The sequence below is a fragment of the Pezoporus wallicus genome, unplaced genomic scaffold (assembly GCF_028554395.1).
Source record: "Pezoporus wallicus isolate ANWC-B61680 ecotype Strahan unplaced genomic scaffold, APGP_CSIRO_Pwel_v1 scaffold_2584, whole genome shotgun sequence".
In the NCBI taxonomy this organism is placed as follows: domain Eukaryota; kingdom Metazoa; phylum Chordata; class Aves; order Psittaciformes; family Psittacidae; genus Pezoporus; species Pezoporus wallicus.
Window position 1 is genome coordinate 11551863 of NW_026642851.1, and position 19130 is coordinate 11570992.

At 45.4% G+C, this 19130-nt stretch overlaps 1 protein-coding gene across 2 annotated transcripts in view; it reads left to right on the plus strand.

Moving 5' to 3' along the window:
- Positions 1-1416: 1416 nt before the first annotated feature.
- The window catches only part of JCAD (junctional cadherin 5 associated), a 62976-nt gene continuing 45262 nt past the window's right edge, over positions 1417-19130 (plus strand). The window contains exon 1 of one of the 2 annotated variants that reach the window (XM_057432482.1): positions 1417-1569. The gene's annotated coding sequence lies outside the window, so the exon portion shown is untranslated. The remainder of the gene's footprint in view (positions 1570-19130) is intronic. The other variant, XM_057432480.1, reaches the window with a different exon arrangement.

Genomic DNA, 19130 nt, shown 5'->3' on the forward strand with positions numbered 1-19130 from the left:
GCAGTCTGGCATCTCCGGAGATGCCCCAGTCCGTTCTGGGAACCTGCAGGCTGAGCTGGGCAACAGGCTCTTAACCACTGCTGGTTATTAAAGATACCAGACCTGTACATCAAATGAACTCTCCTGCAGCCAGCGGTACCCAGGTGACTCAATAAAATTAGACCCCATGTTCCCGGCCAGCACCTCAAGAGCAGGGCACTGGCTGTGATGCAACAGCCAGCTGCTGGCTCCTGCTGACAGACAGGAGCTATCTGAGCTGCCACTGGATGCTCCGCTGCCTCCCTCCTGCCCAGAGTGGGCAGCGCTGCCGCGCTCTTCAATGTCGGGGTGGGAGGTCTGTGCAGGGCTTTCAGGCGGTATGATTACATCTGCAAAGCGCTCGGGAATGCTTTGGGATGAAGAGCGTTATGTAAGTGTAAGATAATGTTATTTATAGAGCCAGGTTTTATTCAAAATGGAATTAAACTTGTGTTCCTGAAGCCTCTGCTGTCAAAGACAAATTAGAATTTGTCCCCTCTTCTCTAGTGTTTTACATCCAAATTTTTTTCGTCAGTTCAGCCCAAAGTTTAAGACAGCATATTATTTACTGATGTGTAAAACCAGAAAGTTAATATGTCTCTTTTCCATCAGGTGTGAGATGGCCCTGAAAGCCCAGACTCTAACCATGCTTTGCAACCACAGCAGCTGTGGCATGAAAGTGTCATAAACCAGGAAATAAGGGCAGAGTTTGATCTGGATTAAATAACAAAACCTCAAAACCAGTGTCCTAGGAATAATATTTTGCCTGAACTTAACAACTGTAACAATCCACGAGCTGCAAGGAGGGTATCAAGCTTACATCCCTGCTGGAGAAGGCACTGGTTCACTGGGCTGATGGCTGTGCTCCCACAGAACTACAGACCTTATGGCCTTTTAAAATCTTGCATTATTACCTTAACGAGCTTTATTTGCTCTTTTGAAATATTAGATTCAAATCCCTCATATTTGTACTTCTTACAAGCCAGAAACCCCCAAATTGCTGGGATGCCTGCTGAAATCGATGCTAACAGGTGTTAGGAATATTGTTTTATGAGTTATGCCACCTTACATAGGTTAGTTTGCACAGTTCATCTGCTGCCCCTCACTTGTCATAGTATCTAGCATGAAATTCCACACATGCCTTTTATTTAGGAAAGAACACAAAAGTATGTTATCTTATTCCTCTGGAATTTTCCACACATATTTAGCATGTTAGTTTAAGCATAATTGGTTAGTGGACTCTTGAAATTTATATCTTAGCAGCACTTATTTACATCAGGCTTAAAGTAGTTTGTTTCAGTTGAGGTAAATGTGAAGCATTAGATTGCAAACGTACCTAATCCATCTCTCCTCCCCCATGACTAGAAATCCTGTGGTTAAAATAACACAGCCTCTATTCAGAGCACAAACTTAGAGCTGCTAGCAGGAACAGGCTTGCGTTTTAAACAACTCTGAGAAGATGAGTCTGTTTAAGGGTTTCTCTCAGGTTTGTTTTTCATCCTGCTTCTGATCCATGAGAGGAAACCAGGCTCCCTACTCCGGGCACACAAGGTAAAGATTTTCTGCGTTCTGTATATGGTTACATGTGCTTGTAAAGGAGTGTATGAATGTGATTGCAAAAATGCTGTTGCAAATGCAATTATAAAAATGTTGTTGCTTATTGAGGAAGAAGTGTTTGGCAAATAGCTTCATAGTCTTTAACTCTTAATTTGTGGCTGTTTCCATACTATAGTGAAATGAGGAAATGATAATCTTGCACAGAGAAGCAAGCAGCAGCAATGCTCTTGTCACACATTAGAGAGGCTGAGCATGTAGGCAGTATAGGAATAACAAGCCCAGGTACTACTGTAATCAAGCCAGACTACAACTGGCATTTTGTTGACTGTCAGGTGTAGTCCCTCCTGGTTTTGTCCAGCTGCTGTACTCCCTGTGCGGGAGGCAGAGGCTGTGCCAGAGGATGGCACTGAGTCTGTTTACAGAGTATATGCTAATGCTGTTCCAGTGTGACTCTTACAGTAACAGTGCTTTCAGAAATGTTTGGATGTGGCGTGCCAGATAATTAACTGCCTTTATTTTATTTGCTCTTATTGCTTTCCAAGTCACAGGAGACGTAGGAAATCATCATCTTTTGCTTGAATCCTTATTCTATTTGAAATCCAGGAGACAAGCGTGATGTCTGTGCTAATGCCTGTAGGACTGAAACTCCCAGTGCTGGAGACTGTTAACTCTCCCAGCCCCAACACTCTCATTTCTCCCCGTGCTGCTCCTGAGTACCAAATCAGTCCTGCTGCACTGGGGTGTTCAAACACAGCAGGTCACACTGATGGATAATACAGAAACACTGCTACTCATAGTTTTTATTAATTTAAAATTAGGCACGGGGCAGCATGTGTGTGTCTGTGTGTGTGTTGGGGGGCACTTGTACTCTCCTTCCACCAGTGTAGCACTGAACAAATGCTGCCCCAGGTGCTACCTTGCCAGCACTGGAGAAAGCCTTATGTGCCACTCAGAGATGCTCCTTTTCCTCTTCCCCTTCCTTCCACTCATCTTTCCCTTCCCTGAGTAAGACGGGATGGTTTCACTATATCCTGCATGCAGTAACTGGCCTCCCCTGTCTGAGATGGTCAGAGATGGTCCCTGCCATCCCACCCTGGTAGCACATACTCTGCTCCTCTGCTCCTCCAGAGAAAAGAGGAGGGCCCTGCCTGGCATACCAGGTCTCTCACATCACAGAGCTGTCATGCTGGGGGGAATCCTCTCGGCTGGCAAAAGTGCCCTCATCCCTTGAGCCAACAATGATGCTTTGTCCACAGAAGAAATGCAGCTTTATCATCACTTGGGTGCCCAGTGCCAGGATGGGCAAGCAGGGCTATAAGGAATACAAATACATAGCTTTTCATGATACTCATCTACAGCATGTCATGGCAGAGGGGCAGCTTGGGGAAGAGAGAATATGCACACAACAGAGAAATGCGGTCAGGCAGCAACTATAAAATTTCAATATAGAAAGTGGAGCTGATGTCATTTTAAAGTCCCAAGCAGTGCCAAGAATTCTAAGCTCCATATCAAGATTCAGTGCAAATCCCCCACAAACTTAGAATTTGTTCTTGCGGAAAAATGAACTTTTATGGAAAATATGCATGGGAACCCGCCAGGGGAGTGTGTTGCTTTATTTCTTTTATTAATTTTGAATACATTAGTTCAGAGAGCTATCCCATTTTAGCATCAGCAGCCTCTATCCAAGAAGCCAAAACTCACATGCAAATACTGGAAGCGAGGGAGCTGTTTTTTTTGTATGACCAGTTGTTACATGGGAAGAGCTGTTGGAGTAGGAAGGGGTGTGGGAAGGCTCAGTGGGATGACTGAGTTGAAGCTTTTTTACTGGTGACATATCTGAGTCGTGATGAGACGCACCTGAATGGAGAAGAATCATCAGCTATTATAACTTTGAATGTGTCAAAGGTGGGATTGCATGCAGCTCCTGTGATTAAGGTTGCTCATATGTCTCCTGCTATATGACTGCATTCACAGTTGCTTATAACTTTGCCAGACTTGAACTGCTCAGACTGAGTTCTTTCAACTTGATTGTCTGCTTTGGGCTAAGTTCTTTTCTGGAAAATTTCAGCCAAAACTGTCCAGCTATTTCCAAGAATGAGCACAGGGAAAAAGGCATTGTTGTCCAACTGGAAAAAAAAAAAAAGGAAAAGAAGAAGCAGGAGGGGGGAACCTGGTGATCCTTTCCTTGGATAGTTCTTATCCCTCTGTGCTTTGGAGTAGAGATCTGAAATTTGGCAGCTTTGTGTTAGGGCTGCAATTTTTCCTTTTTTTTTTTTTTTACTTGGTAAATCTCTTCCAATTTGGCTTTGAAGGGAAAAAATAGCAACTTATTAGGGGCATGCTAGGGCTGAGCACTCAAAATCTGCTGAGATTCCTTCCCATGTGAGCAAGCTCAGCCCAGCATCCTGGCAGCTCCTAGTGCTGACCCCAATGCTTCTGTGCTCCCCGTCCATGCTACCAAGTTCCTGGAGATGCTGCTGCCTCCCCACAGCTTTGCAGGGACTGACCTGTGTTCCCCTCTTGCAGCCCAAGGGCTACGCATGTCCCCTCTCTGTAGCCCAAGAGCCATTCCCAGCTCTAGGAGCAGGATGAAGCTGGGTGTTCCCCATAATGCTGCTCAAAGCCCAGGAACTGGGCAATGGAAAACCATGCAGGGAACACCACTATTCTTTTGACACCTTCCTTGCACAGCAGTAGGCAGCCAGGCACCCTGGGGATGCTGGGCTAAGGGAAGGTCTGGTACTGGAATGCTAAAGCCGAAGGATCGTCTGGGACTGGGATGGGCAGTACTTGGTACATATGAGGCTTGGGAGTGGAGCAGGAAGGTATGTGTCAAGGTGTGAGCCAAAGGAAGCATACGGACATGCCAGAACCTGACATGAAACCTGAGCTGCCCCATCCATGGTCTCTTTTGGGGAATATGAATGCTGCTTTGCAGAACAGGCTTCGTCCCACTCTCCCTGCAGGGCCCTTTGTGCCAGGTCTTACTGAGGCTTTCCCCAGTCTGCACTCAGTAACTGTGGGGTGTGCCCCCTTCTCTGAACATGCCATAGGACCCTGGTACTTAATGTCTGCTCCTGGGATGGGACTTGGTGGGAGCTCTGCCTCGAGCATGTCCAGTGTTGCCTGGAGCTGAACACTTCTGCACAGCCCCAGCTGTGTCTGTTGGTCACCCCTTGGTCTCAGCTCCTGACCTTGATGCACTGGGCTGTGGGACCCATGAAGCCTGCAAGGGTAGATGTGGGCATAGATCTTGCTGCAGGGAAGACCCACCGCTGTGGTGGGGGACAGCTGAGGTGGGCAACCATGCCAGACCCCTGACAAACTGGTGCATGATGTGATTAAGCTGGTTGCTTGCCTGCCTGTCTCTTCTCTCCACTTCCATTTTGTTCAGGTGACTAAAGCACCAACACACCTCTGATAGAGGTACCAGAGCAGAGACACATTTGAAGCACACAGGTACTACAAGGAGTTGTGCTACAGAAATTTTCCCAGTGTTGGGAAAATCAGTAATTTTTATTGAGAGGAGGTCTTGCATAGCAAATAAAGCCTAGGACCACACTGAACACTAAGGAAAAAAAAACAAAATTCTATATAGCATCGTCTCCATTGAAGAGAGTCCATCCAGTACCATGGGATAAAGCTGAGACTTCTGGTAAAATACTGTGGGATCATCTAATTAACAAGTGATCATAACACATAGCACAAGGGAGGCCTAATTCTGGCATCTCTTACTTCATGGGGTTTTCAGTCTTAACAGTATTCTTCTAGCCTATTTCTGTATGCAATGCATATGCAGCATTTGCAGACAGATGGTGAAATCTCAGTGTTTCCATTTTGCCACTTGACGCGATTTCCACATTGAAAGGTAGGGAGCTGCGGTCTGCTTGTTCCTGCTGCTGCTGGAGAGACAGGGAGAGGTGGCTTCCTTCACTCCTGTGGCTATGGGTTATGGAGCACCCTCTACAGCCTCTTCTGCCACAAAGCCAGACAGTGAAGGTTCATCATCCTCGTCAGCTCCTGGGAGGCCCACACATGCACCGGGACTCAGCTGTGCAGGATGGTGTAGGCACAAAGATCACAAGAAGGAGTTTTAAGGAGGATTGAAACAGGAAGAAAAAGGAAGCTTACAGGCTTTTGCCCTAAGTGTCATTGAAAAAAAACTCGAAAGTGCTTGTCTGGACACTGTGGCAAACAGTGCCCTAAAATCTGATGTGGGATGAGAGTGGATAGGTGGAGACTGACAGTTAAAGGACCAGAAATGCCCATTGTGCATGTCCTTGTGGAAGTTGTCACAGTAGAAATAGCCCCAGGGAGCTGTTGCTGTTACAACTTTGAAGTGATGATTACGAGCGAGGAGCAACATCACAAATGAAGCAGTCAGGTCCGTGCATAATGTTTCTTGCACAGCTCTGGAGAAGCTGCCGGTCCCTAATCTGCAACCTTGGCTGGTTCAGCCAGCTCATTTCACTGCACACAGCCCAGGGAAAGAGTGAGGTCATCTCCTGAGTGCTAATCCAAAACCTTCATTGCTTGACCTGCTTGAGACTCAGACCCTGCTCCTATCCCACCTCTATTCCCATCATGGATAGAGCTACTGGCTCTATCCCATCATGCCCTTCCTACAGGTTTGCTCTGATTTAAACCAGTATGCGTGACATGACCAGCTCAACAATCATAACACTGTGCCTTGGGATTTAGCCTTTTCTGGAAATTAAAGTACATGCAATTAATTCTGTGTTTCCTCAATGAATAAAATGGGGCTTTTGTGTAATTCATATATCTCATTTGTTTCTAAATAATCATGTATCATGAACTATTTTGTCTTGGAAATTAATGCCTTTTTTTTCCAAGAAGAACAGCTGTGACCTACTCTGAAGGCCCCCATGTCTCCACAGACTGTGTGCGCCAGGTCTTCTGTCCTGAGCTATGACAGGGTCTTGGGTTTCTAAAGGTGGTTGTACAGTAACATTGAGGTCTCCAGATGCTGTAGCTGGAGAGAACCAGATTGATTTCAGCCCTGAGAGAAGCTTGTACCTTACTGCATTTACACCCCAGATATAAATTTGTCTTCATGTTATTCTGCTGTGCAGGGACATGGGATTGGGTGAAGCATCAAAGAAGTTTGTTCATGAATGGGTGCACAGGTTTTGTCTCCTACCGAGATACAGCCCTAGCTGAGTACTCTTATAGCAATCATCTTGATAACCCGAACAGTGTTCTCCTACACAAAACATGTACTGCTTCGTACAGGGGATTTGCCATGTCTTCAGATGCACCCATGAAATATGTGTCACCTGGGCTGCATGACCCTTCAAAATCCTCCAATTTCAGGGACACTTTGGAAGAATGATTCATGTAGTGCACTTAAATTGCTTGTGACTTAAATTCAGAAGGGTAGTGAATACACAGTTGTTTCAGAAACAAAAAACTGATTTCTGATAAGGCAAAGTCCTTACCTTTTTCAAAAGAAGGAGACTAGCACAAGGTGAAAATGAGCATTTTAGCCTCTTCCACTGGTGAAGACCATTTGGGAGATCCCTACCCAGGCATAAATTCAAGTTTCCCACCCCAAGACAAGTGCCATGGGTTCCCTCAAGTCCTTTTCTATAAATTCAGTTATAACACCCTTGCAAATCCCATAGTTCAAATCTATGTATGAGACATGACATACAGAGGTTCCTCATAGCCTCAAACTCCCTGAGTTTTCTCTTACTTCTTACAGATTTTTGGCATGTTTTCACTTTTATTTATAATTCTTGTCCCTCAGCACTGATTGTTTTCCTTTTTTATCTTCTTTCCTGCTACTGCTGGCTGGACTTCTATGCCCTTGACATTCCCTACCTGCAGGGCAAAGAGCACCTCCTTGTATCAAACCTCTGACGGTGCACAGCATTGAGCTCTGGCTGTGCTGAGATCACCATACAAGGTGACTCCAGCTCTTAGCCACAGAGCACAATAAACCCAAGTCATCATTCCTAAGCCTCAAACAAATCATCAGGGTTTAGAAGTGAACTGTGTTGCAACGTGCAGCCCTCCAGTACCAAGGCTATAAAGGGTTTAAACTTAAACAGGGGAAGTTTAGATTGGATGTAAGGAAGAAGTTCTTTACTGTAAGGATGGTGAGGCATTGGAATGGGTTGCCCAGGGAGGTTGTGAATGCTCCGTCCCTGTCAGTGTTCAAGGCCAGGCTTGACAGAGTCTTGGGTGACATGGTTTAGTGTGAGGTGACCCTGCCCATGGCAGGAGGGGTTGGAACTAGATGATCTTAAGGTCCTTTCCAAACCAAACCATTCTATGATTCTATAATGGTGTGTCTGTCAAAGACCAGCCAACATATGTGATGGGTCATGCATGATGAGCCATGCCCACCTTTGTCCCTTTCTCCTTGAGCACCTGCGGAGATAAACTCTGCATTTACTTCTGTCTTCAGCCACCTCATCCAACAAAACACCAAAGGGGCTTGCAGAGTGGCTTTCTTGCACAGTGCACCCACTGCTGGGACTGCCAGGGTTTGTACCCCTGCAGCACTTTGGCACTAGGCAGAAAAGATGTTGTCAGTAACCTATCTCAGAGAAACAATCAACTGAAATTGCTTTCTCCTCTTCTACTGCTGCCTTTGCTCATAATGATTTGCTTTGGCTTCTTGCATATATGTAATCAAATGCTGCTGCTTTCCACATGCTACAGATTGCTGTGTTTAAATTTAGAGGAATCTCCCTTAAATATTTATTTAAACAATAACATCCCTTGAGGCCTTGAGGAATCTCCCTTAAATATTTATTTAAACAATAACATCTCTTGAGCCCTTTATAGGTTGCTGTACAAGACTGCCTTTCATGAAAGACCCCAACTTTTTGAAAAAAATGTATTTGAACTGCTTTCCTGCCTCTCAGCCATGCTGTGAGCCAGCACCTCCTTCTGCCAGGTTTGCAGATCCCGTGGCTCAGAAAACCAGTGCCTGCTCCACAAGGCTTGCAGACCCAGCCCTCAAATCGTGCCAGCAGCTCCCAGAGTTGCAGGGCAGAGTTTTAGCAGTCATACTGCTTTTGTCCCAGGAATTCAATAACCCTGTAACTTCCAGGAATTGGCTCCTTTCAGGTGCAGGAAAGCCATCTTTTCTACTGGTACTCACACGCAACGGCTGAGGCTGGGAACACAGAGATGCCAACCCCATGCAGCTCCCGCCAGCCAGGGAGGTAAAGCTGAGGGTGCTGACACCTTTCCATAGTATTTAAATTATACCTTGCAGTTCTGGGCATTTTATGAGCAAAAGGCATTCAAGACATACAACACCCTCTGTGCTATTCAGTTGGAGTCCACGGATCTAAGAAGGACTAAGCATCCAAAATAAAAGATTTTTATATTGTACATAAAAGAGAGGATCCAAACTCTTCACTTAGAAGGCCATTTGTTTGTACTTAATTTTAGCTGAAGTTGGATTGTATTTGTTGTATTAATGTTATCTGCTAAGAAGTTTCCCAAAGATTATCAGTATTGAAGAATAAGCAGTAGAGAGTTATGGCCCTTCTTCTGCATTTCCATGTTCCTCCAGCATCTTGATGAATCAAATATTAGCAAAATCTCCATAGTCAACATGGGTTTGGGTAGAAATGGGATTACTCACCAGCTGAAGTAACTGCAAAGGAGATAATTCATTATGCTGTTCCTTAGCTATGATTGAAGCTCATCTCCCCATTCTAGGCTCTGTGTGGGTTTAATCGCAGGAGCTAAACAGGGGAGAAGTACCACAGCTTCTCTGAATCATTTTTATTCTTGTCCCAGTTCTTTATCATTGATTACATCAAGGCATATTTCCATGGAGACAGAGAGTGGTGCCATCAGCTTGCTGTCCCTCAGGTCCCCCTGGAACCTTCACTTGCTTTGCTAAGTGCAGCTCATCTCTGGAGGGTCCCTTGGGAGGAAGAAGCAGGATGAGTTTTGCTCAAGATCCTTCTTGTTTGGAGTGCAAATTTCAACAGACTGAATGAAAGGGTATATCCATTTGAGAGTAACTGCGATTGGTGAATCTGGGGGATCAGTCAGCCTTTTCTGATGGCTGAGGTTGATTGCAGAAACAGTTTTGAACATTATGAGGGCACTAAGTATTACTTTTCTCCTATGCAGTATGTGGAAAGTCTGCTTCAGACAACCTTTTCCTTTTCCAGTTGGAACTGGAAAAACCTCCTTGTACTCTTCTCTCCACCAGACAAGGCCATCATCAGCAACATGGATGTAATATCACAGTTCAGTAATTGCAAGTCAATACTCCACTACTTTGCTCTGTTCAGAGGAAGTACATTTTTCTGTGTGGGCATGTGGAGCCTTTTTCCAGCTTGCATACACTCAGCCATCTTGTGTCAGTGTTAGGGTCAATTTCCTCCCATTCTTTATTCACGGCATCTGGAGTAGACCTTTGACAGTGAATGTGTCTGAAAGAGTATTTCCAGAAAAAAAGTTATTAATGTTTTTTTTTTGTTGTTTCTTTTTTACCATTTCTTGCTACTGCTAGTCAATCTCAGCCACTGCTTCATAGCAAGAAACGGCTTTTTCTTCTTCCAAGCATCTGCCTTTCAGTGGTAGCTCTTACACAGCTCCTGCATTGCATGGGCCTGCACTGAGCCCAGCATTTCCATTTAATGAAAACTTCTGAGAATCATACCCTTGTCTTTATACACAATTAGGTCAGAAAGTCAAATTGCAGAAAATCTGAGGGAGCTACACAATCCTGAAAATGTTGTTTCAGACATGTCCAGGTCACTTAATTCCAGAAACAAAATATTTGGATTGTTCGGAATTAAAACGACTTGTTTCCAGTTTGAACTGAACCAAAACCTCTGACTTCGTCTCAGTTTGACATTAGTCCACGCCCTTTCTTTTCTGCTCTGGTGTCTCATGGGTGCTTGTGCTTTTATGCAGTAGCTATGGCTCACCAGCTGGGCTGCATGCACCCATGAGCCACACAATCACACTTGTGGCACCACACTGGAGTTGGGAACAGCTCTTCTATCAAGGAATAGTTTTTTTTCTGTGATCCTGCACACCTGTAGTGGAAGGTTTTCACCCAGAAAAGAGCTTTGGTGATGTGATCCAAAGCACTGAAGCAGAAATCCCATCCTGGTAGCCCCTGGGGTCTTGAAGTAAGGCACTGAGAAATGCAAGACTGAGGAAACCCACTCAAGTACAATGAACTGAAGCGGTACCAGAAGAAGCAAGCCCACTCCTTTCAGTGCAGTTGTGCAGGGGTTGAAGCTGCCTTCTGGATATGGTAAGACTCACTTTCCGACCTCCACCGTCCTAGATTTGAAGAAGGGGTTTGGTGTGCAATGCCCCACATCCGTGCTGGCTGTCCTACCCACAAAACCAGCCGTTCCCTTCTGCCCGGTAGTGCTGAAGGGCTGTGTACAGCATAAGCATGGGGCAAAAGCAAAACCAAGCACTGTAACTGCTGTACTGGGCAGCCTTGCAGAGGTCCCTGATGTTTGCATGGCCAAGGTCTGCTGTGGCTTTATGAGCCCTGAAACAGCATGAGTCCAAATGATTAACTGTTGTTATTTATTAGGTATAATACTGCTCAGTCCTAGGGCTGAACTCTCCAAACCAAAGCCCAGTATATACAAGCAGTCGTGCTGCTCTCCAAACAGCACCCAGCATCAATCATGGCACTGTAAATTGTTTACACAAAACTGCAGACATCATAACTTATTAAATAACTCTCTTGTCAGTCAGATAAGTAAATATTTCGAAAGACTCTGAACACTATGGCACATTCCAACTGCCCAGACCAGCTCCAAATGGATCCAAGTTAACAGGGGACAAGATTTGCCATGCTTTTGATGTCGCTGCTCCAAATCAGGTTGAGAAGGGATCTGAAAACAAGCCTCCCTAAGGGAGGCTAATGAAGTTTTAAAGATGCTCAACTTTCCGTAGAGGTAACTGGAGGAAGAAACCATGGAAAGCGTTTGCAAAGAAACTATCTTCTTGAAGCTGTAAATTTTAACTTTTGGGAGTCAGAGCCTCCCCCTCCTTCTCCACATCCTCCTTCCTTAACCCAGACAAATGAGGTTGGATGCCAGAAAACCTCTCCTGCAGAAAGGATAGAGCATTCACTCCCTGAGCCATAGCTAGATACCTCAGCGGTGGGTCTCTCACACTGCTGGTGAAATGCATGGTGGTAGCACCTTTACCTAACCGCCTTGCAGTGTAGGCAGCAGCCCGAGAGTGAGGAAGGGAAAGGCGTTAGCATTGACTCCCACACCTCCATTGCCTGTTGTAAGTCACTGTGCTTCTGAAAACACACCATTTCACAGCTAACTGCTTCTGAAACTTTCAGTTCTCTGTTTGGTTTAGGATGTCGGTTTATGAGATATTTCTTTCCGATCATTTCCAACAATTATTTGGGATCTTTTCCCTTTTGAGTTCACTGAGTTGTACCAGTTCACCTCCTTTTCAAAAAGGATCGTGTTACAGGCAGGAATGCAGAGTTGAAAGGGCCTGAGCCTTTGCAACAAGGTTTTGTTTTGGAAGCAAGGGAGTTGGAAGGAGAGGAAATGGGCAGCCCACCAAGGGCTTCAGCAGGATTATCCCACCCTCTCAGCAAGCCATTGCTGAGGCAACCCATGGGCTATGGCTGAGCCTGCTTCCAGGGGAGGCAGGGACAGACAGACTAGCAGTTTCATACAGTACAGAATCTGGTCCTATTGTTTGAAACCTCATCTGAAACATCCCCTCGGGCACAGACCTTGCTAATGTGGCAGCCACCATGAGTGCTGGAAAGCTCGTGATTGCAGTTGACTGCACGCTGCTGCCCTTTGGTCACTTGGAATCCTGAGGAGGGCAGTCCTCCTCCAAGAGCCCCACCAAAGTTCTCTATTAGCTGATAACTTTAGGCTAACCTGATGCTGTCATTGGCTCAACTGCATGTTTGGCATTTAGTCGTTTGGTACCTGACTGGGACTTTCTTTCCTTTAATAAGATTTTAATTCTTTGTCCTTTGAGTTACTTCAATCTCTCCTGTTGGTGCATCTGGGTAGTTTTCTTAAAATACATGTTTCTGTGTACTGTATTTATTACTTATTACATGTGTGAGGCTGTCCATGTTTGCAAGAGGCAAGATTTTCATCCCAGGAATAAATCAAATGCTGCCAAGACAGCACAATACAGACATAAATAAAACATAGGTTGCAGAGACAAACTTGTCAGTGGTTCTCACCTCCTTACACATCTGTTTGTGTTTGTGCACAACTATACTTACTGGCATTCCTGCCTCAATGTAATCAGTATAAACTGATGACTTATTAAGAAAACAAGTTTAAAAACAAAATCATTTCCTACTGTGGTAGCACAAGTGGGTAGATGCAAAGGGGAGATGGGAAAAGGGTGTCGAAGTAACACTGACATTTTGGCACACGCCAATGTGAAATGCAGTCAATACAGTCAATATATTCATGCCCCACAGATGCAGAGAGGTTTCGTACATTGGAGTAAATGTTTCCTAATTCCTAGACACGCACAGATAGAAAACGACAATGCACAGAAGGAAACATATTCAGGGAACCTGCCAGAAAGGTGCCATTTATTCAAAGAGAGGTGGGAACACTCCACTCTGGATCCAGCACCACCTCTACCCTCCAGCCATAGACACCAACCCACACTAATGGGCACACCACCTAAATGTCACCACTCCTGTGGGCTACATACCTGTGTTGTGTTGCTTACATGGCTGTCAGTGAACGGGGTGTCCTCATGTGCTGCATGTAGCTACGGACATTACAGGAGGCATATCACCCCACTGCCTGGAGCCCCAGAGCCTCAGGACTCCCAGGGTGCAGGACCCTGCAGATCACATCCTAGTCATGTGTTGGTAACTGTGCTACTTTAGGCTGTTTTGTAAGCTATGCAGCTGTCTCTGTGTTAGTGTTCCTATTGACCAGCACCTACCACGGGAAGTTAGCGATGGGGTAGATTTGCCCTTAACTAAGTGCATTTCTTTTCTTATCTTCATTGCAACATGTCACTGTTTTTTCAACCATCAGTGATTTTCTTCCCCTCCTAACATTGTCTCTGATTTCTGTGTCATGAGGGGGAGTATTGTCAGATCGCATTCTCATGATGGGAGAGGCAGAAAATCCATTCTGTATGTCATGTGCCCTTGGCTCCCAACACCACAAAGGATTTTTTCAAGCCTTGCTCATTATCTCGTTTTATACTTTAAAAGAAAAGCTAAAGTGCTGGTGACAAATGGCCTCGTTTATAACATTTAATTGACTGACTGCTCTTTTAAGCCTCTGAAATACACACTGTAAAAAGAACATGCCATTTACCCTGGTCTGCTGCCAGGTCACATTAAAAAATGTTCAGGAGGTGTTTGCTAGAGCAGGGGAAAGTGGGTACACTCTCACCCCAGCACCCTTTCCTCCTGGTTTCTACCAAGCCTGACAGTATCATCCCTTTCATGAGCACAGAGCAGAAATGGTGTTGGAGTGAAACTGTTATGAGAAGGGTGAAGCCGCTACAAAGTTGTATATATCCATGTTCAATAAAGGAGCACCTAGAATGGGACCGTGGAGGTTTCCCTTTGTCCCAGAACTAACCAACATTTTCATTGACAGGTTGGGCAATAGAAGAATATAACAATGTGCTTGTGGCAGCTCTGGCAGGTGCTGTGCTGGCTGTAGGTTGCAGGAATGACAAACTGGAGATAGGGATTGAAAAGCCCTCAGATGCATTTTGGGAGGGGGAAGATGAATGCACACTTCTCTGCAGTGTCCCTGAGCCAGTCTGGGGCTGACTGCCTGGGCTGCTGGTTTCCAGGACCTGCCGGTCGTGATGGCTGACAAGTTGAGTGCCTATAATGTCAATACTGTTGCCAAAAAAGCCCCCAAACTCCATTGTAGAGTACGTATGGCAGGCAAGGCAATTCCCCTCTGTTCAGCTCCCCCCCTCCCTGCTAGCGTGAGACTTCACCTAGAGATATTTTTAGGGATAGGAATGCTATTCTTCAAGAAAGGTGTATGCGGGTATGTGCTAAAGAAACTGAGTTTGATTAAAGAACAGGTTTTTGAAGGGAGAAGTAATAGGTTTCAGGCACAGAAGGGGCTTAGCAAAAAGAAAGTAAATAAACCGCTCTCCATCCCTGCTGTAGATAGCAGCCACGTGCTAAAGTTTCAATGAGGGTGTGTACTGGATCTGGCTGGGAGGGAGTTAAGAAAGATTTAAGAGAGATTTAAGGAATGTTCCTAATAGTAAGCAGTAAAACACAGAGATACTTTGTCTCTGGAGACTATGGAGGTTCTGCTATTAGAGGCTTTTAAGAACAGGTTATCCGGACATCTGTAAGGACTGACCTAGGCATGTGGTGGAGGGATGGACTGCAGCCAGACTGAGTCCCTGCAGATGCTTCTGCATGATATTTTCATCATGTTAATGTGAACACATGAGACTCCTCTTACAAAGCACTAAAACCATCACCCTGGTTTCTAAACAGCCGCCTGAAAAGGTTTCAGTCTCAGCTGAGCCCGTCTCCAGTTTGAAGATGGAAACCTTTTGACTCCTTTCCCCACTCTCACACAAACCTGCTGCCAAGGGGCCACTGAACCCCAAAGTCACAGCAACCTTCTCCCCAGTCCTGTCCTCTGCTGCCTTGGAAGGCCCAAAAGCCCAGCACCACCCCTGTTGCTGCTCATCCCTGGGGAGACCAGTCCCTTCACAACCCCGGCCATCCCACACTGACCGCTGGGGGACTTGCACTGCATCTGAAGTAAAAGATTGACATAAATCCCGCTGTCCTGATTAGCAGCCCATCTAATCCCCATGATGTCAGCAGGGTTTTGCATGGCAGGATTTGGCCCACTGCCCTCGTACAGGCGCTGCTGAAGAGCTTTGGGTTTTATACCCCTGCTTTCTGGCTGGTGGCAGGCAGGAGGAGGCTGCAGCAGGTGTGAGCCTGCAGCAGGAGCCTGCGATGGGGTGTCAGCCACCCAGCAAAATTCACTGCCAAGGTCTGTTTATCACAGTGGGAAAATGGGACAGAAAGCTGTTTCCTGAGGAATTCAGGAAAATCCCACTATGCAGTTCCTCTTTCACCACACAGTATATACATATATATGGTTTTGATTATATCTGTGTGTATAAATATATATATATTGCAATTACACTGTTTTCATGCTTCCTACAAACACAGTTTCTGGGGCTAAGACAAGGTACACGTGGGGCAAGGGAGAGGAAAGGGAGAGATGGAAGGAGCGGAAACTGCCGCTGCACACGGCGACTCTCCTCTAAACCCCATTTTTTACACTAAAGGAATGCACAGCAACTGTTTCTACTATTTAAGGAAAAAGGTTCCTATACAAAATCCTGTGGTTTCGAAGTGATCCTTTTATAGGCATAAAGAGATTTTTCCACATCCCTCTATTTAATTTCTTTTTTTACTCAGACCTGGCCACTCAAATAGATATTTGCAGAGTATCAGGCACTGGAATCAGACATTTCATTCCTATTCTTGGTACTGGAGATCAAATATCCCACCAGTTTACCACATAAAGCCACAGGGATGCAAACTCAAGACAGTTTAGCTTTAGGGCAGTGCAAGAGAGGGTTGAATTTGGTCCCATACCAATCCCGAGAGATTTTGAGCTGGCAATGCCCCATCACAGAATTGTATTTGCTATATGTTCTGCAGCGGGTTTGCCATAGTGACAGCACTCCCTAATGATCTGTTTATTCTTGTTCTTCTCAACAGTGGTGAATATTAGCAGCATTTGTAATCTTGATTTGGAGTAAGATTAGCTATATGCCAACCTTGAGTTAATAACAGAGGGTTTTAGGGTGTGCACCCTAAACAGCAGTTGAATGCAATGCAAAGCCTGCACCTGGAGCAGGGACTTGAACACTCACCTCTCCTGTCCCAGAAGTGGGAGATGTGGCATTGACATCTGTCCGGGCCCAGAGAACAGTGAGCACAACTCACAACAGTGGGTTGCCAGCCATGACTGTGGGTTCTCATCTGGGAAAACTTGGCCAAGCAGCTTGAGCCATGTGGGGTGTCTCAGGTGGAAGACATCCAGCCTGAAGGCAGATGCTGAGCTGCCTGGCCTGGCCAAGATGCTGGGATGTCAGGAAGCAAAGCAAACCTTAGGGATCTACAAGCAAGCACAGAGACACCTGAGAGCTTCCTGGGTCCTCTTCAGGCACCAATGTCCTTGGGGGCATTGGGCACAGGTTCTAAGTTGGGGACCTGAAAGCAGCATGGCACAGCTCAGTGCTTTGTAAGGACCAATGCAATCTATAATTTCTTAGTTGAGACTATACAGTCATATACAGTGCTGGAGGTAGCTTTTCTGCACAAAACTACAAAACAAGGCATTTACAGAGACCCAGTAGCTGCTCAGTGCCAGATGTCTATTATCTCATCACATACATATGCTGAGCATTGATGCTGGTGCTAACACTTTCCTTCACTACAACAGAGATATGCCTGGTACCACCAGTTTGCGTCGACATAAATAACGACCTGTCCAAGCATCTCTGCTACAAGTGATGGGGGAAGGGAGAAGGTTCCAGATGAAAATACAACTGGTGGCTTCAAGTTATATAATTTTATCTCAATGCAACCTGAGTAGGAGTGATGCCTCCACAAAATGCATCGTATTTGGCTGCTTGCACACTTACTTTGTTATGAAAGTAGGGGGACTGGTAATAGTGATGGTGACAAAACTACTGCAAAACAGCTGAGACTCCAGTATATCGTAAAAGAAGAACCTACCACATGGTTCCCCATAAGGCATGTTCCCTTATTCCTGCTTTAAAGTGATGTAAATCTCTGTCTTCAGAATAAATCCTGATTTACTCCCACACTGAATGAGTGGAAAATGCTGAAGTTGGATTTTGAATCGGTGGTGCAGGTCTTAACACTCCGGACTTTGAGGACTCTCAACTTGAAATCATGTTTTAACTGCATACGAGGCCACCATGGAAAATTATGTGATCCAGAGATGCTTCCAGCTCATCTAGAAGGAATGATTAAAGCCAGGCTGAAAATACATTGACAGAATCAGGATGGAAAACTAAGTGATGCCTGCCCACAGAGGGACAAACTCATAGCGCTCTCCCAAATTGTGGGTGGTCTATTGTGCATCACTCTAGTCAATGAGAACATTACTCTCTTACACGCAAGCCTAATTTGAAAAACCATTATTTAAACTGAACAATGAATGCATTGTAACCTCATCATTCGTCCACGCAGAGCCTCAGCCCTTCGTTCCCCCTCCAGCACATAGTAGCCTCTTCAAAATCCTGCAATTTAATTTAAAAACAAGAATGCCGTGGGCGTAAAGTTAGCACACAAGAGCACAGACCACTGATGACTGCTTTCATCCACACAGAGCATAAGGCAACCAGATGATTTATTTTTATTGGCACTGCAGGCAGATCAGCTTCCACTGTTATGAAGGAGAGAAGTGTGGGTTGGCCCGGGCTGTCAGTCAGAGCGCACCCAGCAGAAAGACTACAAAACCCAACTCAGTAATTACATCCTCCTCAGGGATGTACTGCAGAGGAAGGCCAGGATCCCTGCTTCTCCCGTTGCACTCAGAAATAACCAGGACTGCTTGGAGTCAAAGAAGGACTTGGCTGTTGTTGAATTTTGCAAATGTTGTGGCATGTTTGGGACATCATGGCTACGCAGCAACCGAATCAAAAGTGTCCAACTTAAAATAAGAACTAAACACTAAGGCTGAAAATTAGAAATCCTCTATGAAGGCGCTGAGACCTGGTGCCACTAACCCCTCTCCCAGACTTCAGCAAGGGGAGGATAAGGGCAAGGTGGAGCTTCTCCGCTTGGACAGCTGCAGTCGAGGGAGGGGTGCTAGTGCCTGTGATGATCCTTGTTTTCCCCTATACCCATTCAGCAGGGCTCTCTGGTGTGCAGAGCTTACTGTAACAACTCACTTTGGCTGCTGCTCTGCTGGCTTCTACAAAACACGCGCTTTGTGATCACCTGGACTCTGAATTAAGTGGGCAAACTTTTGATGGATATTCCCACTCGTGCTAGGCTGTGGCTAATTCATCCAGATCCTACACTACCCTTGAAGGAGGCCTTGATTATCATGCAAATTACATTTTTACCCTGTTCCTCTGAGATCTCAAGTGGGAAATGAATTTCTTTCTTTTTTCATTAAAGATTGCTAGAGAATTCTAGCAAGTAAAAAGACCACGAATACAAATGGATGATCAGGGATGAATGCAAAATTATACCAACAGCCCGGCAGAATTACTTCATGGCTTTAATTTCCAGTGTTGCGAGTCTGTGTGCTTCCACTAATGCTTTTTGGACAGTAGCATCGTACATTGTATCCCCTTCTGCTGAGGAGGAAACAAGACAGCTCTTCTGTAGCTTCAAGGCAAACAATGAAGAGAAGGCATCCCAAAGAAGAGCAAATCACAGCTCCATATACAAACGCAGGTGCTTTGGGCATGTCTGAAAGCATCTGCAGCGGGGAGCAGAACTACTCGGACTTTTGTGACTTGAAAATATTCTTCCTAAAATAAGAGGTTTT